The sequence below is a fragment of the Neomonachus schauinslandi genome, chromosome X (assembly GCF_002201575.2).
Source record: "Neomonachus schauinslandi chromosome X, ASM220157v2, whole genome shotgun sequence".
Taxonomy (NCBI): domain Eukaryota; kingdom Metazoa; phylum Chordata; class Mammalia; order Carnivora; family Phocidae; genus Neomonachus; species Neomonachus schauinslandi.
The window spans coordinates 113903741-113928470 of NC_058419.1; the positions used below are offsets into that span (position 1 = coordinate 113903741).

The 24730-nt window shown below is 41.2% G+C and overlaps 1 pseudogene; it reads right to left on the minus strand.

Annotated features, from left to right (window-relative positions):
- Positions 1–22563: 22563 nt before the first annotated feature.
- LOC110572684 lies at positions 22564–22773 on the minus strand (annotated as a pseudogene).
- Positions 22774–24730: the final 1957 nt, after the last annotated feature.

A 24730-nucleotide genomic window follows, 5' to 3' on the forward strand; every position in this document is an offset into this window, starting at 1 on the left:
TAAAATCTTTAAAAACAAAAAACAAAAAACCCAAAAATTCAGCTAAGTAAATTTGAACATCTAATTGGCTTCATTAAGCGATTCATGAGTCAGGCAGCATCCTATCTGGCAACAGGGATGCTAGACCGATGGGGACTCTGAGGAGTTGTACAGAAAGGAAGGATTTTATAGGAAGGACAGTGGGGTAAGGAAGTTATTAGCAAAAGAAAAGAAGGGATTGATACAGCAAAGTCGCCTTCCCTTAGCGGGAAGGGATGGGGGTTTTACTAGGTGGATTACCTCATCTTCCTTGGGCAAGGGGAGGGAATGGAGAGATCACATGTGAGAGATTATTTCATTTGTGCTGATCAGAAAATTCCTGACTGGTTACTCAGGGAGGTTGGAACTGCAGTTAGGTTAGGTATTAAGTCCAGGTTTGGTGACTTGGACTAAGCAATTTCATTTTGGGCCTGTGGTTTTCTTTTTAACAGTTCAAATCCCAGCTCCATCACTTATTAGTTGTGTGATGCTGGGTAGATGCTTAATCTTTGGGTCTCTTATTTCCTCATCCATAAAAAGGAGTAAAATAATAATACCTACTTCATAGAGTTGTCGAGATGATTAATATATACAAAGTTCTTATAACAAAACCTTGTACTTAAGTGTTTTGAAAGTTTTAGCTACATGGGACACCTGGGTGGCTCAGTCGGTTAAGCACTGACTCTTGATCTCAGCTCATGTCTTGATCTTAGGGTCATGAGTTTGAGCCCTGCGTTGGGCTCCACACTGGGCATGGAGCCTACCTAAAAAAAAAAAAAAAGAAAGAAAAAAGAAAGAAAGCTTTAGCTATATATGGTTGGTCTAAAATAGGATCAGCATTAAAGTTTTTTCTTTTTAAACAACATTTTCCCCTAAAGAGCAATGTATATTTTTTTTGCTGGAAAATTGGAAAAAATAATACAGGAAAACTATAAAGAAGAGAACAAATGTCATCCCTCAGATTTTGTGCCAACTTTAGCAATAACACACTTGATTTTAAATCAGGCTACTATGATCAGCAGTTGGAGAAAGGTCAGACACTCAGAGAATAAATGTATCAAGTGCTTGGCCAGGTGGTGACCCTTTATACAGACTTTTTTCAGTGTACTTTTCTCTAGTTGGATTGAAGGGGATCAGCTAGTTCCTTGTACTACAGCAACTGGGGGATAATTTGCAGATCCCAATGGACTAGCTGAAACAGTAGGGCAAAGTGCAAGAGAAAAATAGCGAGGAAGGCAATGATTAGCAACTCCAGACTCATGGAGCATTTTTAACTACAGAGCTCATTCTTATATGCGGCCTCTCTTGATGTACAGGGCTGCTTGATAAGTTCAGAAGGGCAATTATTATTAAACCTGCTTTTGCTGAAGCAGAAGCTGCATCTTAGAATGATCCAGCAGCTCCCTGAGGCCACACAGGCAGTCATTGGTGGAGCTGGGCTCATGCCCAGGGCCACTGACCTAAAATCCAATGCTTTTCTAACTTTCCCGTAGTATCTCACCCAATCTGGAAACAGTGCCTGCTTGGTGGGCAAGACTTGGAGCCAACATTTGTTTCAGGAGCTTTCCCGCAAAGTTAGTATGAACTCATTAGGACAACACAACTAAGTATGAGAACATAGTATGGTTTCCAAGCCATGGTGAAGCCTCCAGGGCTAATACTAACTACAGTGTAGGTCAACCTATAGAGCTGGTGAGACTGGGTGCCATTCGTGCACCATTTTACAATCCTAACAGCAATATATGAGAGTCCCAGTTTCTTCATATTCTTGCCTACACTTGTTATTGTCTGTCTTTTTAATTATAACCATTCTAGCGGGTGTGATGTGGTGTCAAGTGGTGTCTCAGTTTGGTTTTGGTTTGCATTTTCCTAATGACTAAAGCTGTTGAGTATCTTTCATATGCTTATTGGCCATTTGTATATCTCCTTTGGTGAAATGTCATTAAAATCTTTTGCCCATTTAAAAATTTGGTTATTTGGGGGCGCCTGGGTGGCTCAGTAGTTAAGCGTCTGCCTTCGGCTCAGGTCATGATCCCAGGGTCCTGGGATCGAGCCCTGTATTAGGCTCCCTGGAGCAGGGAGCCTGCTTCTCCCTCTCCCACTCCCCCCGCTTGTGTTCCCTCTCTCACTGTCTCTCTCTCTGTCAAATAAATAAAATCTTTAAAAAATTTTGGTTATTTGTCTTCTTTCAAATTATTTGTTGTATGAAAACTCGAGGGTGGGCATATACTTGACCTTGTAGAGCTGCACTGTCTAATATGGTGGCCCCTAACCACATGGGGCTATAGAGCATGTCAAATGTGGCTTGTCCAATTTGAGATGGGCTGCAAAGATAAAATATAAAGTAGACTTCAGACACTTACATGAAAAACTGAATGTAAAATCTCTCCAGGTTTATTGAGATAGAACTGATATGTAACATTGTGTAAGTTTAAGATGTACTGGGGCGCCTGGGTGGCTCAGTTGGTTAAGCGACTGCCTTCGGCTCGGGTCATGATCCTGGAGTCCCGGGATCGAGTCCCACATCGGGCTCCCTGCTCAGCAGGGAGTCTGCTTCTCCCTCTGACCCTACCCCCTCTTGGGCTCTCTCTCTCACTCTCTCTCTCTCTCTCAAATAAATAAATTCTTTAAAAAAAAAAAAGATGTACAATGTGATGACTTGATACATGTATATATTGTGAAATGATTACCACAATGAGGTCAGTTAACACATCCATCACCTCATATAACTACTACTGCTTTTTGTAGTGAGAATATTTAACATCTAATTGAATTATTAAATACATACTGAGATGATAATTTTGGATGGATTGACTAAAATGAAATACAGTATTAGTTTTACCATCTTGAAGGTCTTTGAAAAAACTATGGCTACTATAAAATTTAAAATTATATACATTTCCATTGTATAGCACTGTTTTAGAGCCTTGACCATCAGAAATTTGGATCTTCATCTGTAGAGAAATGGGAAGGAATCAGTGGGTTTTAAGTGTGGGTAAATTATGACCACTTAAAAAAAAAAGATTTTTTTTCTTCAAATTTTTATTTAAATTCTAGTTAGTTAACATGCAGTGCAATATTGGTTTCAGGAGTAGAATTCAGTGATTCATCACTTACATACAACACCCAGTGCTCAACATGACAAATGCCCTCCTTAATACCCATCACCCATCTAGCTCATCCCCCGCCTACCTTCCTCCGTCAACCCCCAGTTTGTTCTCTATCATTGAGGGTTTCTTATGGTGGGGTGCCTGGGTGGCTCAGATAGTTAAGCACCTGCCTTCAGCTCAGGTCATGATCTCCAGGTCCTGGGATTGAGCCCCATGTTGGGCTTCCAGCTCAGTGAGGAGTTTGCTTCTCTCTCCCTCTGCCTCTCTCCCCTGCTCATGCTGTCTGTCTCTCTCTCTGTCTCGAATAATAATAAAAAACCAGTCTCTTATGGTTTGTTTCCCTCTTTCTCTTTTTTTCCCCCTGTCTTATATGTTCATCTGTTTTGTTTTTTAAGTTCCACATATGAGTGAAATCATAGATATTTGTCTTTTTCTTACAGACTTACTTCATTTAGCATAATAGCCTCTAGCTCTATCCACATCATTGTGAATGGTAAGATGTCATTCTTTTTGATGGCTGAGTAATATTCCATTGTATAGATATACCACATCTCCTTTCTCCATTCATCAGTCGATGGACATTTGGGCTCTTCCCATAGTTGGCTATTGTTGATAATGCTGCTATAAGCATCAGGGTACATGTGCCCCTTCAAATCTGTATTTTTGTATCCTTTGGGTAAATACCTTATAGTACAATTACTGGATCGTAGGGTAGTTCTATTTTCAACTTTTAGAGGAACCTCCATACTATTTTCCAGAGTGGCTGCACCAGTTTGCATTCCCACCAACAGTGCATTCCCCTTTTTCTGCTTCCTCGCCAACATCTGTTGTTTCCTGTGTTGTTAATTTTAGCCATTCTGACAGGTGTGAGGTGGTATCTCATTGTGGTTTTGTTTGCATTTCCCTGATGATGAGTGATGTTGAGCATCTTTTCATCTGTCTGTTAGCCATCTGGATGTCTTCTTTAGAAAAGTGTCTGTTCATGTCTTCTGCCCAAAAAAGAGATTACTTTGTAGTGTGGAGAATAGACTAGAGGGGACGGAGGTGGCTGGGACAGGGGTTGCTGTCAGGAAATGGAGTAGGTGGCTTTGCAGTAGTCTAGGTGAGAGATAGCCGCTTGATGGTGATTGGGAAAAACAGCTTTCTGTTCAGTATCTCTTATATAATCCCAGTTCTGGAGATAATGTGAAGAAGTTATGTAGCAGGGTATCTGTCAAGGTGAATATCCAGTGGAATGTCCTTCACAAGGGAGCTGTTTAAGATTCTAGGTTCTTCTGTGTCTAAGGTGAAGACCACAGGTTACCTGGAGCACTGGTTCAGGGAAGAGCCATTTTTTATTTTATTTTATTTTATTTTATTTTATTTATTTTTTAAGATTTATGTGGATTCAAGTGGACTCTATGCTGAGCACAGAGCGTGATGTGGGGCTTGATCTCACGACCCTGAGATCATTAACTGAGCTGAAACCGAGTTGGATGTGCTCAACCAACTGAGCCACCCAGGTGCCTAGGGAAGAGACACTTTTTTTTTTTAAGATTTTAAAGATTTTTTTTTTTTTTTTTTTAATTTGAGACAGAGAGAATGAGAGAGAGAGAGCACATGAGAGGGGGGAGGGTCAGAGGCAGAAGCAGGCTCCCTGCCGAGCAGGGAGCCCGATGCGGGACTCGATCCAGGGACTCCAGGATCATGACCTGAGCCGAAGGCAGTCGCCTAACCAACTGAGCCACCCAGGCGCCCCTTTTTTAAAGATTTTATTTATGTATTTATTTGAGAGAGAGAGAGAGCAAAGGCAGGGGAAGTGGCAGGCAGAGGGAGAGGGAGAAGCAGGCTTCCTGACAAGCAGGGAGCCCACTGCAGGGCTTGATCCCAGGACCCTGGGATCATGACCTGAGCCAAAGGCAGATGCTTAACTGATTGAACCACCCAGGCACCCCAAGATCCACTTTTTATTTTATTTTTTATTTTTTTAATTTTTTTTTAAGATAACACTTTTTAAATGGCAGAATGTGGCATTAGCCCATGATAAAGATTTGGCTTTGACCCTGAGCAAGGGGAACCATTGGAGGATTTTGAGCATAGGAGTGACATAACCATCAAATCATTGCATTTTTTTTTTTAAAAGGATTTTATTTATTCATTTGAGAGAGAGAGCATGCATGGGATTAGGGAGAAAGGCAGAGGAAGAGGGAGAGGGATAGAGAATCTGAAGCAAACTCCATGCTGAGTGTGGAGCCTGATGCAGGGCTTGATCTCATGACTGTGAGTTCATGACCTGAGCTGAAACCAAGAGTTGGACACCCAACCAACTGAGCACCCAGGTGCCCCAAGTCATTGCATTTTAATTAGATGATGCTGGCCACTGTACTGAGAATAGACTGAAGGGGGCGAGCACGGATGGGAGAAGAAAGACCCATTTATGGAAATAATTCTTTATTGGTAGGCATTTTAATTGTTTCCATTTTCTCTAACTTTAAGCAACCAAGAAATCAATATGGAATATTTTATTACATCTTCCCTTTTTTTCTTAAGATAAATTCCAAGAAGTGGAAGTCCTGGTCAATGAGGACATCTGTTATTATGGCTTTTGCCAAATGGCCTTCCAGAAAGTTGGGCCCAGTTTATATTACTGCCAACTGTGAGTAAGAGCACCTGCTTCCCTCTACTTCTGCCAGCCCTTGGCAATATTACTATTTCTTAAACTTAATCAGGAGTTCCAAGTATGCCTTTAAAAATATTTCTTATATAAATTAGGCCATTTTTACCCCCATGAAACACCTCTCCCCACTGTACCCTAGTTCAGCTATTCCATTAAATTTTGGGTCAATCAGATATTCAATCCTTTCTGGTTGGTGCTAACAATATATTGTTTTTCCTGTTCCTCAAGGTGGGAAGACCTTGTCAAATTGACATGTTATTTGATGTCCACTTCAGTATTTTTTTTAAATTTTATTTTATATATTTGACAGAGAGAGAGCACAAGCAGGGGGAGTGGCAGACAGAGGGAGAGGGTTGGGAAGCCCGATGTGGGACTCAATCCCAGGACGCTGGGATCATGACCTGAGCCGAAGGCAGACGCTTAACCAACTGAGCCACCCAGGCGCCCCACTTCAGTATTTTTATTTATTTTTTTATTTTTATTTTTTTGAAGATTTTATTTATTTATTTGACAGAGACACAGCGAGAGAGGGAACACAAGCAGGGGGAGTGGGAAAGGGAGAAGCAGGCTTCCCGCCGAGCAGGGAGCCCGATGTGGGGCTTGATCCCAGGACCCTGGGATCATGACCTGAGCCGAAGGCAGTCGCTTAACCAACTGAGCCACCCAGGCACCCCTCACTTCAGTATTTTTAAAAGGAATTAGATGAGAAACCTAAAATAGGTATAGAAAATCAAGTCTGAATATTTTTTGGAACTTATTATTGGATATTAAACTTTTGGTGAATTTTTAATCAAGAATCTCATAACTGCTAAAATTCTAAAGAAGACTTATTACAAGCTGGCTTAATTATGAAGGCAGAGTGAATTTTACTTTATTTTTTTTTTTAGCTTTTTTTTTATTCTTATGTTAATCCCCATACATTACATCATTAGTTTTAGATGAAGTGTTCCATGATTCATTGTTTGTGCATAACACCCAGTGCTCCATGCAGAATGTGCCCTCCTCAATACCCATCACCAGGCTAACCCATCCTCCCACCCCCCTCCCCTCTAGAACCCTCAGTTTGTTTTTCAGAGTCCATCGTCTCTCATGGTTCATCTACCCCTCCGATTTCCCCCGCTTCATTCTTCCCCTCCCGCTACCTTCTTCTTCTTCTTTTTTTTTTTCTTAACATATATTGCATTATTTGTTTCAGAGGTACAGATCTGAGATTCAACAGTCTTGCACAATTCACAGTGCTTACCAGAGCACATACCCTCCCCAGTGTCTATCACCCAGTCACCCCAATTTTACTTTTTTTTTGTTAATTTTTTTCAGTTCTTCAAGATTGACCACTAATCTTTGAGTTTTTCAGAAGGAGGCCTCTTTTCCAAAGATTTTTTTTTTTAAAGATTTTATTTATTCATTCGAGACACAGAGATACAGAGAGAGAGAGAGAGCACGATCGGGGGAGAGGCAGAGGGAGAAGCAGGCTCCCCACTGAGCCAGGAGCCAGACGTGGGGCTCGATCCCAGGACCCTGGGATCATGACCCGAGCCGAAGGCAGACGCTTAACCATCTGAGCCACCCAGGTGCCCCCCAAAGATTTTTTTTAAACTAAAAGCCTTAATCAACAATTTAGAGTTCTTTGTTGGGAGGAAAAACATAAAGAATAAACTACAGCATGTTTATAAATATGCGTGCTTATATTTAAGTAAAGTTCTTTTTAAAAAATATTTATTTATTTATTTTTAGAGTGAGAGAGGTGGTGGGAGGGGCAGAGGCAGAGGGAGAGAGAGAATCTCAAGCAGACCCTCCCCCACCTGAGCATGGAGCTTGATGTAGGGCTTGATCCCAGGAACCCTAGGTCATGATCTGAGCAGAACCAAGGGTTGGACACTTAATGGACTGAGCCACCTAGACACCCCTATTTAAGTATAAGTTCTATTTCTCTTTCATCCCTGAATTATCACTCGGTGAAATTAATTTTAAGGGAACATTGACCAGGCCTCTCAAAAGTTAAATAGAGGAGTGCTGCAATTCAATTATGTTTTCATCTTTTGGATTAGTCATAGGTTGAAGCCCTAGTTTCATATGCTGAAGAGACCACCTAACTGACTTGTTCACAATTCTCATTTTTTTCCTTATGAATAATTTCCTTCAAAAGGTAGCCTTTGTCTTCTATGGGCATAATAGAAGTGTTTATATAGAAATATCAAAGGAAAATTATATTTTGTGGTATTTTGAGTTGTAAAACAGAATGATGCTTCTGCACTCCACAGCTGATCTTTTCTATTTCCCAACGTGGAGGTTTAGAAGAGGATTGACCTGCTATTGTAGTTGTGTAGGAGGGGGAGAAACAGGGCTCCTGTTAGATAGGAGGAAGGGGGGTGCCCACAGACATGGAGAGGGTTAGAGCTAGTCAAGAATCAAAAAAAGAAACAAATCACAAACCTGCCCCTAATGTCTCACATTTCTGAGATTAGACCGTTCCTTATGTTTAATTGGTCCTCATTGATTCTTCCAGAAATTTCTTTCTCCTTTCTAAAATCCTCCAGCTTTGCATCTTATGCCATCAGACTTTACCACCTTCTACTCTTTCTTGTTGCGGTCATCTCCAGATGCCTGGGTCACTCTTCTTCCTTGAAAAGAATGTATCTTCAGGTTTCCTGTCATTCTTTCCAGCACTACTTCTGCATAATTTTTGGCGATTTAAATACAGTTGATTCTCATTATCTGTGATACTTATGTTCTGTAAAGTAACAGTGAACACTGAATTTGTGAACGTTGAACCACTGCCCCTTGGGAGAAATATAGGTGTAGGTTGTTGTGAGCCTCTGGTTACAACATTTTCATCAACTGGTCAATATGTAACCTTGTTTTATGTGTGTTTCTGTTCAAAAACACATTATTTAATATGTATTATTGATTCATTCACATTGAACTCACAGCCAACAGCACTGTAAGTCAGGCCTGAAAGAAGCTTGTCTAATATATTTCCTCCATAAAGTACATCACGGCTTTCTTGCACTTAGACATAGTAGACAGCACTTCAGCATGACTCTTGAGCAATTTTAAATAGAGAAGTTACCCACAAAGCACAAAAAAGCAGAAAACACAGCCCTAAATAGACTGTGCAAGGGATACTTGTTTATAATATGAAAGCCGGAACAAGAAGCCAGTGTCACCCTTGTTTCATCTCAGCTATGAGTGCACGCATTGGGCAACTAGAGTTTTTTGCCCCTCTGCACATGTCCACAAGACTACTAATACACCATCAACATCAATTTTGAGGTTACACAAATTTTAGCAAGTAGGTGAATTCACAAATACAGAATCTGCAGGTAAGGATGGACTGTGTCTATGTTAATGATCCTAATAGTATGATTTCTTCAGTTCTTGACCTCTCTGCTAACAGTCTTGTCTACAACACTTATAGGCATGTATCCCCAAGGTCATGCCAAATGTTATGGAACGACAATATTTGTATTCATTTTCCCTCCCTCCCTCTGAACATTTCTTCACGCAGGGTTCTGAAAGTCTCAGAACCAGGATAAATTTTTATTTTTTTATTTTTTTATTTTTTTTTTAAGATTGTATTTATTTATTTGACAGAGAGAGACACAGCGAGAGAGGGAACACAAGCAGGGGGAGTGGGAGAGGGAGAAGCAGGCTCCCCGCAGAGCAGGGAGCCCGATGCGGGACTCGATCCCAGGACCCTGGGATCATGACCTGAGCTGAAGGCAGACGCTTAACCAACTGAGCCACCCAGGCGCCCGAACTAGGATAAATTTTTAATGTCACATCCTCTTTGTTATGGACAGTATTTGTGTCCCCTACAAATTCATATGCTGAAGCCCTAACCCTATTATGGCTGTATTTGGAGATTGGACGTTTAAGGAAATAAAGTGAGGTCATATGGTGGGGCTTGTGTCGGTACAAGACAAGACACCAGAGAGCTCTCCCTTACTGCAGCCAGGAAGAGAGCTCCCACCAGAAACCAAACCCTGTTGGAAACTTGATCTTGGACTTCCTAGTTCTAGAATTGTGAGAAAAGTGTCTGTTTGAGCCACTCAGTCTGTCGACCTCAGAGTCAGGGACCTGGGGTGGCGAAGGAACTGAGAAAGAGACGACAGTATAGCGAGGCACAGGGGACCCCAAGCAAACAGCCCCAGGAGCTGAGGTTTATTTTCCATACTCATATACCTTCTACAGCGATATAGATCTATAATGGTTTACAGCAGGGGCGTAGTAAGGCACATTCCTCCATGTATACAGGATTAGTCAAGCACATAAGAATCTTTAAAACAGAATAAAGGAACAAAGAGGGGAGTGCCCAATGTGCTGTTTACAGGACAAGGGAACAAAGAGGGGAGGGCACAGTGTGCTGTTCGCAGGACAAGGGAACAAAGAGGGGAGTGCACAGTGTGCTGTTGACAGCTGTCTTCCTATCTACAAAACATCTTCTGCTGCGTACTTTAGAACTGACCACACACGTTCCAAGGGCATTTCACTCTGATCCTTTCGGGTTATTTTTAACCCTGCAATCTCGAGTTTTCTCAGAGATCTCGGAGGCTCAGGGAACATGCACCAGTGGTCGTTGTGGTGTTCTGTTTCCCACATCAGTCTATGGTATTTTGTTAATGGCAGCCTAAGCTAAGACACGCTTTTAAGGTATTTTTCTAAAAGACTTCTCTCACTGTCCCACCTAGGTCTGTTGTCTGAAAGAGGTATTCTCTACTTCAGTCTTTTCCTACCCACCATCAAAACCTGTCTTTTATGTATTCCTCAGTACTTCACTTTTCTAAAGTTGGCTTACTAAGAGACTAATTACCATTGACTAGGATTACTTTTATTATGTCTACTAACATTTTAATTGTAAAAATAATATCTGTTTGCTTTGGAAAATACAGAAAAATAAAAAGAAAATTAAAATCACTTTAATTCTAAAGTGTTGACATTTTGGGAACTTGCCCAAGTTCTTGATTGCAAATCACATCAAGTAACTCTCATTACGTTGAACAGAAAAGAAGCTTACTGGTAAGATACTAGAGAGTTCAAAGAAAATATGGGAAACTTTGGGCTCCCTGCTTGGCGGGGAGCCTGCTTCTCCCTCTCCCTCTACTGTTCACCCTACTTGTGCTGTCTTGCTCTCTCTGTCAAATAAATAAATAAAATCTTAAAAAAAAAAAAGAAAAGAAAATATGGGAAACTTGGAGAACCTGATTTAGACTGTGGTAGGAAACTGAACCACCAGAACGTCTTTCAAGGACTCTCCAGTGGAACAGTTTGATTTGGGCCCTTCTTTTTTTTTTTTTTTTTGTTAAAGACTTTCTTTATTTGAGAGAGAGAGAGTATGAGCAGGGGGAAGGGCAGAGGCAGAGGGACAAGCAGACTCCCCACTGAGCACGGAGCCCAGTCATGACCTGAGCTGAAGGCAGACGCTTAACTGACTGAGCCACCCAGGCGCCCCCCTGGTTTGGGCCCTTCTGTTGCCCCTGCTGGACATAAATGCTGTGACAGTACTGCTGCCCTGGACAATGGGTGCCCTCTCAGCACCACTGGATGAATTCCAACTGACCTTGCTTTGAGTCACTAACTCAAGATATGAAGACCTATGTGGGAGTGTTGATTGGCCAGACTTGGACAGCCAGCCCTTAGCCCGGCAGCCAGGGCTCAGGGAAAGCCAGGATCTGGTCTTTTCTCTTTGTTAGCAGGAGAGAGGAACCGCTTCCCACAGGATTCACACAATGGCGGATTCTCCAAATTTAGGGACAGCATTCAGATCCTGGGAAGCCCGTCCTACAAATAAAAAAAAAAAAAAAAAAAAGTATAATTTATCCTTTGGCTATACAATATTCATGTATACCTTTCTTTCCAGATTTTTATGTCACAGCAATAAAGGAAATGGGTCACGTTTACTGTCCTTACCTATACTTCTGGCCACAGTGCAATATCTAGGATTTATAACTTCTGCCTTCCCACACATATTTCAGGTCTCCTTTGCCAGCGACCTGTATCTCAGATGCTCAGTATTTTTCATTTAGTCGAGTTACTCAAACCTTCATTCCTAAGGAAATGGAAACCTTGGTGGTCTTGTGTGGATTTGCTTGTCTTAACATGTCTTTAATTTTTATCACCGGACATGAAAATAGTACGAGGCACCATGGGACTTACCTCATTTCGCTTGTACTTATTTATCCCCATCTGCATTGAGCAGTAGCAGCTCAGCTAACCCTTGATAGTAAGGACCAGTCAAGACAGTAACCTCCCACCTCTTCTCTTCCCCCCCACCTCAGGGGAAAACAGAAGCTGATAAGGTAACGTGAAAGTGTTGGCTTCTCTCTATATGAAAACCATTGTTGCAGAAAATATACTCCTTTAGGTACTAAGGCACTTTAGAAATATTAACTCCTTTAATTCTCACAAAAATACCATGAGATTTTACATTTTATGGAGAGGAAAAAGGAGGCACAGACAAGTTAAGTAACCTGCCAAAATTCACACAGCTAGAAAGCAGTGGAGATAGGATTTGAACCCAAGTTCCTGCTCAGTATGGTATAGTGTTCAGAGTTTTTCTGTGGAACGCTGAGAAAGTCATATTTCCTGCATACCACATTGTGGGACAGCACTAGAAAAGCCCTGTGACAACTCTGTAAGGTGTTCTATCCCTGCCAGGTAAAAGCAAGATGCTTCTGGTGTTTATCTGAAAAGATAAAAATATTTGATAGATCTAAAACTCCATAAGGATAGGGATAGGCATTGTAATATTCCTAGCACCTACCAAATTACCTGGAACACTAGATGCTCAATGCATATTTGTTTAATAAATGAATAAATATCACATATCAGGGACTGTATTAACTTTCCCCAGTAAGACGGCCACATCTGGAAAAGCAGCTGCAATTGGAATTACCACCCCCCTCACCCCCCCCGCCCGGTGAAGCTTATGTCAGCTCACCATCATCCTCTAAGAAGCCCCCATCCTCTGCACTGGACAGACCAGAAAGTTAAGTGGGGATGTACTAGGAATCACCATACCTGCATTTCTTGGGAATTTCACGGTCATGCTAATTGCTATAATTCCCTCAGATATGATATTGCTCTTTATTTTTTATTTTAAGTGGACAGAGTAACCTGGGGAGCTTCCATTTGGCTCATTCTACCTGTGGATCAGAGACAATATGAGGATTCTACCAGTGATAGACAAATCCTTAAAAAACCAGCAAACCATTATGGGCTGAGTCCAGAGTGTCATTATGTCCACTTTAAAGCAGACTTCGACTTGGACTCAAACTGTATCACCTGAATCTTCTAAGCTTCCACTCTAATTAGTGAGTGGCAGTGGTGTTAACTCAGATCCAGTGTTTAGTAATCTCTGAAAAGGTATTATCCCTTGCCCAATGCACAGTTTCTTTGGTAAATATTCACAAGTCCCTTTGGGAAAGGATAGAAGAAAGATTGCCAGTATATTTTCATGAAGTAATTTTAGGACTCTTATTTAAAGCCTCTCGGGCTTCCCTTCGTTTAAGGGGCTTTAGAGCTGTGAACTGATATAGGCTCCCTCTGTAGGGTAACTCTAGCAAGGACAGAGAATTAGAGAGTCTTCAGATAAGACATGAATGGCCTCGTTAGATGTGGGAGGAAGAGTGGCTTGAACTGCAGACTGAGTTTGGGCTTTGGGTGTTTGAGTTCTTGAAATCCTTCCACAATTACAATTCTCAAGGTACACTCTTTCTTTATCGATGCCCTCACTTTCATATAAGGGATTTAATGAGGCTGGGTTTCAATTGACATTATGGATTAACTCCTCATTTAAGTGGGGGTTTGATTTTAGGTAGTTTTATACTGCTGCTACAACAAATAAGACATTCTTTTTTAGCACAGACATAAAAAGTCCTTAATTTTGCTTTCAGTCAAGAATTAGGGACTTCAGTGTGTCATTTTCTTTCTTTAGCTTTTCTAGTATTAGCTGTCTCACTCTTCAGTCTTGACTTCTCATGCGGTTATATATGGCATTACCAGTGTGGTCACCCAACGCTTGCTTTCAAGCAGATCCTGGAAAAGTTGTAATTTGATTAGTTGCTTTTCCACTCTGGGCCACGGGTTACCAGATTTCTATGGTTCACTGCCTTTACCCCAACTAGGCTGTATAATCAAGTCTAGATTCCCCTCAATTCTACATCTGCTGTCTGAAGTCCCCCCATTTTAACAATTGCTGATCCAGTGTTTCATGACATAAAGTGATTTTGTTTATCCTAAGCAGAAAGGGAATTGATTGGAAAGATATCAAGTATTTCGTGGAATTGACCAGACTTAGAAGATAGACCAGAACTAAGGAAATGTGGGCAGGAGGAACCACAGAAAATGTTACGGGCCAGGCCTTTTGGGTTCCACTGCTCCTCTCACTGGGCATTGAATGCTGCTGTGATGGACGATATCGGAACAGATGCCAGACTTTCTTCTTGCCATCTTGTTTGGCTGAGCATAGGTCATGTGCCATGTCCTTCCTAGTTGCCTGTGTCCAGGGAAAGCATGTCCTTGGCTTTTGGTGTCTTGGCTTTTGGTGTCTATGGGGAGGAGGCCCTATTTGTACCCAAGATTTGAACAATGACAGATTCCTCACATTTAGAATGTGAACATATAGAATGACATTGGGGTCACAACTTTGAGTAAAGGGTTAGCCTCAGCACTGGGCTGATCCAGGTCTGCCTATAAGAATGACCTCAGAGTCTTGTTTCTTTGGAAACCACAGTGATCAGTAGACATGGAATGTTGTGCCTGTTCTGTTGTTGTGAAGCCTTGATCTGTGGGACTGCTTCTGGACTGGGGCTGCTGGGGCTAGCATGCAGGTTTTGGGTCCATGTCACTAGATCATATAAATGATTGTTGGGAAGCTAAAGCTGTGGTTTCTCTGTGTTAAGGTGACCTTGGATATCATTCTGTGGCAGCCTTGCGTTTCTTGCATGGGTGTAGGAACAAAAGAAGCTGTGCACTTGGGTAGCTGTTAAGTGTTGTTTTTATTTCCTATGGTGCTATACCAAATTTCCACAAACTTAGTGACTTAAAATAACATAAATTTATTACTTCATAGGTTTTCATAAGATAGACGTCTGACAAGGATCTTAATGAGCTAGATCAAGGTATCAGCAGGTCTGTGTTCCTTTTTATGGAGGCTGTAGTGGAACACCTATTGCCTGGCCCTTTCTAGATTCTAGAGGCTGCCTGCATTCTTTGGCCTGGGGTCCTTCCTCCATCTTTAAAGTTAGCAATAGGGATAGAGTCCTTCTCATGTGGCATCACTCTGGTCTTCTCTTCTGCTTCCCTCTTCCACTTTTAAGGACTCATGTAACTGATTACTTTAGACCCACCTAGACAATCCAAAATAATCTCTCTATTTTAAGATCAGCTGATTATCACCTTTTACTGTTTTTTATCACCTACAACTTTAAATCCCTTCCTCCATTTAATAGAACGTGTTCATAGGTTCTGGGGATTAGGATGTGGATATCTTTGGGGGACTATGATCCTACTTACCACAGGTGTCCTGATGAAATGAAGGTGCTGTTTCTTTCCTTCTACAAAGCTATGTACATGGAGACTAAAGCCTGTAATGTGTCTTAAATCTGATTGCCAGTCTGAATCTGCAACCACTGCTGTGTTGATGCCCTTTAGAACCACAGTTTTGGGAGGGCAGACCTTTATTGGGAGCATTTTCACATGTTCAAGCACACTTTATTAAATCTCTATAGGAGTCTACTGTTATTATGAAAATGGACTAATTTCTTAATTGTGTAGCTCCCAGGATGTCTTTCCTTTCCAAAACCTCTGCAAGTAATTCTCAGATAGGATTCTGGGCAATAGGTTACTGGGACTGTGCTAACTACTCAAATCTCCAAAGCTTTAGGACTTTTTTTGGCCAACAGAAAGAATTGAAAGCTACTGTTTTCTTTTAGAGGAAAAGTGCTTAAAAAAACCTGTGTGATATAAATTTTAAATGAAGCCAATATGCTAGGCTGGGCTGTTGTTAAATTATTTTCATCATTGTACTCATTGTGTCAAGCAGATCTTTGGCTCCAAATATGCTGTTCCTGTAAAAATTTCATTTCAGCTCTCAGGATAATCAAAATGGTTTCAAAAGCTTTCCTTGAATATTGAATTGAAATAAAAAAATAAAATACACTATCAAATGCCAGATACTACAGAAGGAAGAAACCGGATATAAGCATGTTTTGCTTTTTTAAAAAGTTGATTTTATTAACTTCTTTACTTTGATATAATTTTGAAGTAACTGTTCCTGACATATACAATTTTAGCAAACTCAAGTGGCTTTTCAGTCCAAAATCAGATTTGGGACTACATAATTAAACACAGAAAATGCAGAATAATATTTCACTTATTTATCTTTTGATGCCATAGTTTATGTTGTGTAATGGTATTTTTATAATGTATAATTTTGTATAATGGTAATTTATAATGCATGGGCAGAGAAACAAAATGATTGTTACAAGTTTTATCTTTTAAAATTTTGATACTACTGATCTGTGTTTCTAAAAACCACAAGCTACAGATGTCTGTCAGTTACATGATATTATATTGCAGAATAAAAATGTTGTTGAGGTTGTGGATGACATAAATGTGGAAATGAGAGATAAATTTTGGAGAGAACTCACTGAATAGTCAAAAGGCTATGCAAAATATTATTTAAAAGAAGCTTCTGTTTCAAAACAGAACCTAGCTTAGTGACAGTTAAAAACCAAAATAACCCAGGAACATCAGGCCAGATCTTTCTGGAGACATTGTGGGGATAAAAGTACCAGATTTGCTATCGTGTGAGTCTGCTGCTACAGAGCAGCAGGGGTGGAATGTTTTCATCCTCTGCACTCCTCTTCTTCGATGAAAGCCTCTTGACAACCTTCCCATCCATCCCCAGGCTTTTACCTCTGACTGCTGCTGTATTTGCTCCTCAGAATTTCTTCCTGCTCTTGGTATTCATTTATTCATCCATCCTTCCATCCAGTAACTTTTTGTTGAGTGCCACTTTATAGGAATTTAATTATAGAAGAATTGGTGAAGGTGGGAATGATCTTGATCTGCATTACCAGATCACTCTGACATAGGGAAAACTTGAGGAAAAAGTGAATCAATCGACCCACCAATTTTGAGGGTCTGGATATTGTCATCCATTCTTGCTCACTACTAATATGAATTGGTCGCTGGGTATGAGGCAGTGTCAAGATATTAAGATAAAGCAGACATCAATTAGAAAATTGCAAATGGGGACCCATCAATTGGAGTGAGAATGGAGGATGTGGGAAAGGAGAGGGTAAGCTAGGGAGAAAGGGGCTAGACAAAGTTGCAAGGTGATTAAAATTTTCCATCACCATTTCATATGCCTAATATCTGTTTGTAGCTGCCCCCTCAAATTTCCAGGACATTCTGTTGCTCTGTAACCAGTGAAGGCCCCATTCCCTCTCAACCCCACTCCCATTCTTTACTAGGGGACCATGGCTGTCTCTGTCTCCAATCTCTGGATTCAGCTTTCTTGATATGTCTCATCTGTATGTATCATGTCCTACTCTGTTATGGCAGAGTCTTGTTCTAAGGGCCGGTCTTTCCACTTGATTAGCTAGCTAATGAAAATGTATAAAAGGGGACATTCTCCCTGGAGGCCGTGCAGCAATGCTAGTGGCGCTAACGGGACCTAGCAGATAGGCAGGGCTTTTACTACCAAACACACATACCATGCAAGTGCTTATCTAGTAGTAGTCTTGATATGAGCTTTGCCAAAATACCGCTCCCAGTTCAGGACCAGCAAATAAATGGTTGTTGCCTAAGTTCCTCTCTAGTAAATGGCAGGAGGAGTGCATGAATTTTCAGTTATGAGTATCTTTCTCTGGGTTAGGGGGCAGTGAATTCATATATGTTCATAGTAGAGCAGATGGCAAAAAATGGCCTCAATACTTTTCAGCTTCTCCCATCAACAGATGGAGTCTATTTCCCTATCCTTGAAATCGAGGCTGGCCTTGGGATTTGCTTTGACAAATGGACAGTGGTAGAAGTGACACCAAGTGAGTTCCAAACCTATGGATCAAGAGGTCTTATGGCTTCTGCTTTTGTTTATCTTGGGACCCTGTGACCCACTATGTGAAGGAACCCAGGCAATCTTGCTGGATGATGAGAGACATGTCATTCTAGCCTGCCACCTGCCAAACATATGAGTGAGACCACCTTAGATCATCGAGCCACCAGCTGTCTGCCCCCTGACTCCAGATGCACGCAAAAGTCCAGCAGGAATTGACTGAACTAGCCCCAATCAGAACAACCAGCCAACTCCCCAGATCATGAGCTAAATAAATGGCAGTTGTTTTAAACCATTGGGTTCTGGGGTGTTTGGTTACTCAGCATAGTTAACTTATAGGAGATGATTTTTAGTCAATAGTGAATATGAGATGAGTCAATAAAAATCAATATGAGATCATTTTTATCCTATTCTATTTTATTTATTTTTTAAAAGATTTATTTATTTGAGGGGCGCCTGGGTGGCTCAGTCAGTTAAGCGTCTGCCTTCGGTTCAGGTCATGCTCCCAGGGTCCTGGGATCGAGCTCCATGTTGGGCTCCCTGCCCCGCGGAGCAGGGAGCCTGCTTCTCCCTCTGCCTCTGCCCGCCACTCTGCCTGCTTGTGTCAAATAAATAAATAAAATTTGAGAGACAGAGAGAGGGAGACAGCAGTTTGGCGGGGAGGGACAAAGGGAGAGGGAGAGAGAGCATCTCAAGCAGACTCTGTGCTGAGTGTGGAGCCTGACGCAGAACTTGATCCCAAGACCCTGAGATCCTGACCTGAGCTGAAACCAAGAGTTGGACTGACTGAGCCACCCAGGTGCCCCATTTTTGTCCTATTTTGAATGGGAAGGATGGGATGGATTTATCAGTAGAGTGGATTAAGATCTATAAAATTTGACTGTGACCTAAAGAGAATAAAAGAAAAAAAGGATATGAAGATATACATATCTAAAACTACCCAGAAAGCACAAATCTCTTGCCAGCATTTGCTGGGGAAAATCCAGAGTATTTGAATGGGTCTAAGTATCTTAAACACACCCATTGGTGTGAAAGAGGATAGCTCTGATTCTAGATAGCACTCAACATTTGGGGCATATGTCCCAGTTAAGACCAAACTAAGATTCAGAGGTTGGTGAACTTACCTGGTATCTATTTATACGTGTGATAATGCCTGAAGGCCATTGATTTTTCCTGAAAAGAGAGGGAGTTCTTTATAACTTTATATTAACCTGAATACAATTGGGACTCCGTTATGGCCCAGTCTCTGAGCAGTGTTGCTTTTAAAAAAATAGCATTGTGGCAGAAAAGCATAACTGACAGTAATTCATCTGTACTCGTCTCTTGAAAAAAAAAAAAAAAAGCCAACAGGAGAGGACATTCTTAGTGCCAACAAAGCTTAAAAAGCATCTTCTTTAGACATCTTTATTGTTCTCAATCTTTCTAGTATGCTCTGCCACAGCATTCCTAAGAACTCTGTTTCTGGAAGTGGCTTATAAAAATATAAAATGTTCTTTTCCTATTTTGTCTTTAGTCTTTGAAAACTTCCCTGAAACCAAAATGCATGGCTCTTCTGTCTCTTGATTATGCATCCCTGCTCAAGTATATAGCAAAAAAATCCCGATTTTATCCTCCACCAAACTCTCCTTTCACCACTGTGATAGTCCCTCATTCACTTCCTCTTTTCTATCCCTGTGTTGTTCATGCACAGTGAAACCTTCCTCAAAGGAGCGGTCCCTGCATATGCCCCTCCATGCTACATTTGGGCCTCTGGGGTGGGTAATCTGTTTTTATTTCTCTGAGAATCATTTCACTACCCACATTCCACACACCAGAGGAAAGACTTGGCATTTAACTCTCAAGTTAAGATTTCTTCTTGTTTGGGAAAGGCGGGGGGGGGGCGTGGGGTTGGGAAGGGTTGAAGTGTCCATATATTAACATAGCCTTATATGAATTTGGATTATATAAATATGAAGTAATATGATACAGATATGCTTACAAAGTCTCATTTCTGGAACAAAAGTTGAAATAGTGTCAACCTCCTCCAAAAATCAATAATCACATATATTTAAAGCTGGTGGACTGAGTGAATTGGAAACTATTTATGCTATTGCTGTGGTAGCTGATAAACACAACTACGTGATAGTGTTCTTTGGCAGTCTTATGAAAAAGTTATCCTTGAATTATAGGAGTTTGAATTATGAAAGGTATTCTGCAGAACACCCTAGCATAAATTGACTTTGATAGTATGCCCTGTTATTTGCTTTTGTGCCTGAGGCAAAGGGATGGGCCCTGGGAAAAACTAGGAAAGGAAGACCAAATTTTGAACTCTCATGAGGAACGGGAGAAACAGACACTGGATGAGCTGCTTCAGGATCCAGGTGACAATGGGCATCGCTGTGAAAGGTTGAGAGCCACAGTTGCTACTTCTCCATGGCGCCCAGGACTGCTCTGGCATTTTCAAAATTGGCAGTTCCGGGACCACAGGGACACATGATCAAGGATGGTCCAAGATGTCCATCAGCTGTGTGAGCATTGAGGCTTCCCCTAGTGGCTGCATCAGCAAGGGCATTGATGGCGTGAACTGGAAGAGAGAGAAAGGACCATGAAGATGCCAGGTACTGACTGTGGCTGACAAGCTGGTCCGTGGATGGGCACAGGAGAGGCATCCTTTAAGACCTTCAGGAATATTTGGGGGTGGGAGGAATCTTTGGAGGGTCTGTGTGTGTAGAAAGGGTTAAATGGAAGAATTTTGAGGTACTGATGGTGTTCAACCTGAATTTATGCACAGGGAGCTTGGACCTTGGGATTCTTATTATACCTACACATACCAGTACGGTGGCTTTGTTCCTTAATCTCTTTATGGGCTTATGCTGTTTACTTAACTCCCTAAACCTCTGGTTCCTCCTTTGTAGAATGGAAGCAGTAGTGGCACTTAACTTTACAAGATTTTTGTGAGGATTCAGTGAGCTGATGCCAGGAAGGAGCTTAGTGTGGTGTGTAGCCAACAGTGTAAGTGCTCAGTCAAGGACAGTGAATGTGTTAACAACACAATGATAGCTCACATTTATCCTCCACCAAACTCTCCTTTCACAGTAAATGTGAGCTATCATTGTGTTGTTAACACATTCACTGTCCTTGAAGCGTACGTTCTCAGTTTCATAGAACCCTTGGAATTGCTAACATGGTTTGCTGAACACGCTACTTCAGTTTCATCGATAACTTCTGGGTCTTAGATCCCTCCTGGTCTTTAATGACTGATGTGGAAGGAGGACCCAAGTAATGATTCCTTTTTAGTCTCAGGCCCTCTGTAAAGTGAACTGTCATTTCAGCTGGCATTTCTGAATTTTCTGCCACATCCTCTGGGAAAACAGTAACTTCTTACTCAGGAGAGATGGTATTTTATCAAGCAAGATCAAGCCATTCTGAGACAGGAGAAATTACCTATGTTTTCTCATTCACTGACATTTGGGGAAAATTATTACAGTTTGCCTTCTTCTTTATTAAATGGCAGAAAAACTCTGTAAAAGCAATGAATGGAAGTATTTAATTCTGACTATATTAAAGCCAATTTTTCTGCCTCTCTTGCACTCAAAATGGTAGGTCAAATGTATCCTTGAAAGTATGACTAGGGGGTTCCATGGCAACCAGATGGAACTAAGGGAGGAGACCAAGTTCTGGGCCACAGGTGCTTTTCTCCCACTCACTGGGGACCCTAGCAAATCCGTTTGTGGGTGGAACCTTGCCATGGCTCTCAGTGCACCCAAGTCTAGAGCTCCAAATGCCCCTTTGTACCCAACGTGGGACCAAGTTGGAGTGACTGCTCATAGTAAAAGGACCCCAATGAGTAATAATAATACCATAGATTGGATTATAATTTTCATTCCATAAACTTTTTAAATTTACATTATTTCATTTGATCATGTTATCACTCTAACTTACCAACATTCTAAAGGTGAAGAAACAGGTTAAGAAAGGTGAAATGGTTTGCTAGAGTCAAGTGGCAGAACCAGGGTCTGAATCATCCAACTCAGAGACCAGTGTCCATTCCTTTGGGCCATGGTTTGGGTCAGAACCTTCTTCGCAGGGTCTTCCTTGTTCACTGTGGCAGGGTGGGTGGTTGGAGAGAGTGAGGCTCATACCTGTGTCCTCATTGGGGGCTGTGATGGAGAATAGGACACAGCTTTATGTATTTCCACGAACGGCTCAGTTGCCAGGATGGGAGATTAATACTTTGTGGAAAAAATATACGCATTGCATTTCTTCCATGGTTCCTGAGTCTTTGCCTGCTGAAGTGTGGAACCCCTCATCGATTACAGTAATGAAAGACACTGTCTTATTGCATCTATTAACACATCCTTTCATGGTTTTCTTCAATTACACTGATTATTTCCCATTATAAGTTTATTCTTTTCTGAGCTTTTTCCTCAAGAAGCTTCTGTAATTTCATTCCCAATTATTCTATTAAGTAGCTCTCCAGTGGCACAATGGGTCATTTCAACTTCTCACATTAAGCAGCTTCTAATTTTTGTGTGGAATGAAAGAACTGATTGCTGATTGGAATTAGATGGACTGTATGAGTATCGTTGGTCTTTTTTTTCTTACTATTACAAAAGCTTATTTAACAAAAAATTTTAATATGAAAATGTACACAACCCAATTTTTACATTTAGTAAAATAGGTGCTGTGGAGAGGGGCACGTAGAGGCAGTTGATTTTTCTGGTGAACACAGAAATTGTTCATACTCCTGCCAAGCCTTGTAGTATGATGATACTATTTCCTCATGATACCACCATTCCAGTATTGTCCTGTTGTCCCCTAGTTGCTATATCCACACATTTATCTATCAGGAGATTCATAAAGGGATCGGATCCTTGCAATATTCCTTGGACATGGCTGCCACCATCTAATTTCAATGATAACTTCTTGTCCATAAATTTTTTCAACTGGGGGGGGCGGTGTGAGCTTTGCTCATAGTGTCTACTCAGAGAGCTCGAAGATGCCTCGAAACGGAATTCGTGGCCTCCCTCATGCTTCCACAAGTAGGCCTGGCATTTTCCCTAGATCTTTAATTATGATGAGATAACATTGTAATTATTTTCCAACTTTAGAATTATATCCCTCTTTTACTTTCTACTTCAAGCCTGCCACTAAGCATTTTTTCCTCTGGAAACTTTCCTGACTGTCCTGCTTCCTTTTCACTCCCACCATAATCCCATAATAATCAGTGGCCATCTTAGCTCCACAGTGCATCATCTGCCTCCCTTCTGGCTTCTTAGTTTCTTGTCTTTATTCTAATGCATCCTACACTTAGCAGCATGAATACTTTCTTCAGCTTTTATTTAGTTTAGGTCACTCCCATTCTAAGAAGCCCAGAATAACTTTAAATTACCTCTTGAATAAAATTAAACCTCCTAATTATATATGCTAAAGGCGTCAGCCTGTAAGCACCTCCACTTAATGGCCCCCTTGCCTGAACATCCTACTTCAGGTACACAAGCCCATTTACACCTCCCACTTGGAGTGCACATTTATACCCTCCTATTAACCCATGAGTCTTTTATTATTCCACCTCACCTGTTCAGAATGCCTCCCCTCCTCCTTTTATTAGGAAAATAATTAGATTAACTTTGTTTAACTCAGTGTTTCTCAAATTTATTTTACCACAGAATACTTTTGCTCACAATATAGCTATTAAAACTGTGCTGGATAGCTTCTTTTTACTCTTTGCTCCCCCAGGTCCACCCTCCCTGAACCTTTCTCTCTTCTGCTATGTGTTCACGAGGGAGGCCAGCCTGTATAAACTACATCAACAGGTCCTTCTGGACCTCTGTCATGGTTAGTTTTATGCATCAGCTGTGGCTGAACTATTATTACCCACTTATTTAATTAAACACCAATGTAGGTATTGCTGTGAAGGTATTTTGTAGTTGTGACTAACATCTATAATCAGTATACTTTAACTAAAGCAGAGTACTCTCCTTAATGATTGGCCTCATCCAATCAGCTGAAGGCCTTAAGGGCAAAACCTGAGGTTTCCCAAAGAAGTTCTAGCTCAAGGTTACAATATTTAACCACTCCAATTGCATGAGCCAATTTCTTAAAATTAATTTCTCTCCCCTCCCCCAATATAGATTCTGTTTTTCTGGAAAACACTGACTAATACACCCTTTAACTTCTCAGTTGGTTTGGCCAGAGAGGCCTGTTCACAGGTTGAAAAGAGTGAGGAGGGAGACTGGGGTAGGGTATTCATTCCCTGGGTCACACTCTGCTGGATCACTTATAGTTGGCTGTGTCTATGGACAGAAATCCCAGCTCTGGAGCCTTCTCCCTGTGATTCTTTCCCTCTTGATTCTGGGTTCAGTAAACCACCCCATCCTCTATCTTCTTTTCCCCTTGGGGCCTAGGGATGGTTCCAGCTCCTTGCTATTACTAGACATGGGGACCTGCACTATCTTCTATGGCTTCCCTGTACTCTGTCCTCATGTTTATAAATATCCCATTGTTAAAATGTCCTCAAATTGCCCTATTTGAATGTATCATTTGTTTCCTGACATGGTCTTGACTGATACAATGTCTCATAGAATTGGTGTCCCAGGAAACATACTTTGGGAAACTATGCTTCAACTTCAACCTTTCTCTTAATTAGGGTGGCAAAGTTGTAGGGTTCACTATTTCCCAAAATAGCTTGAGAGAAGTCAGGACAGACTTCCTAGAAAAAGAGATTTATGGGTTAAGAGTTGAGCTACAGATAAGTTTAATTCAGCTGGGGAGAAGGTGGGCATGGCAACAGAGTGAAAACTTAAATTTGTGGACTTGACAATTATAATATGTTTCTGCACATTTTATTTCATTTGATCCTCTCAACAATCCTGTGAGGGAGGCAGTTATTCTGTGTCACAGATA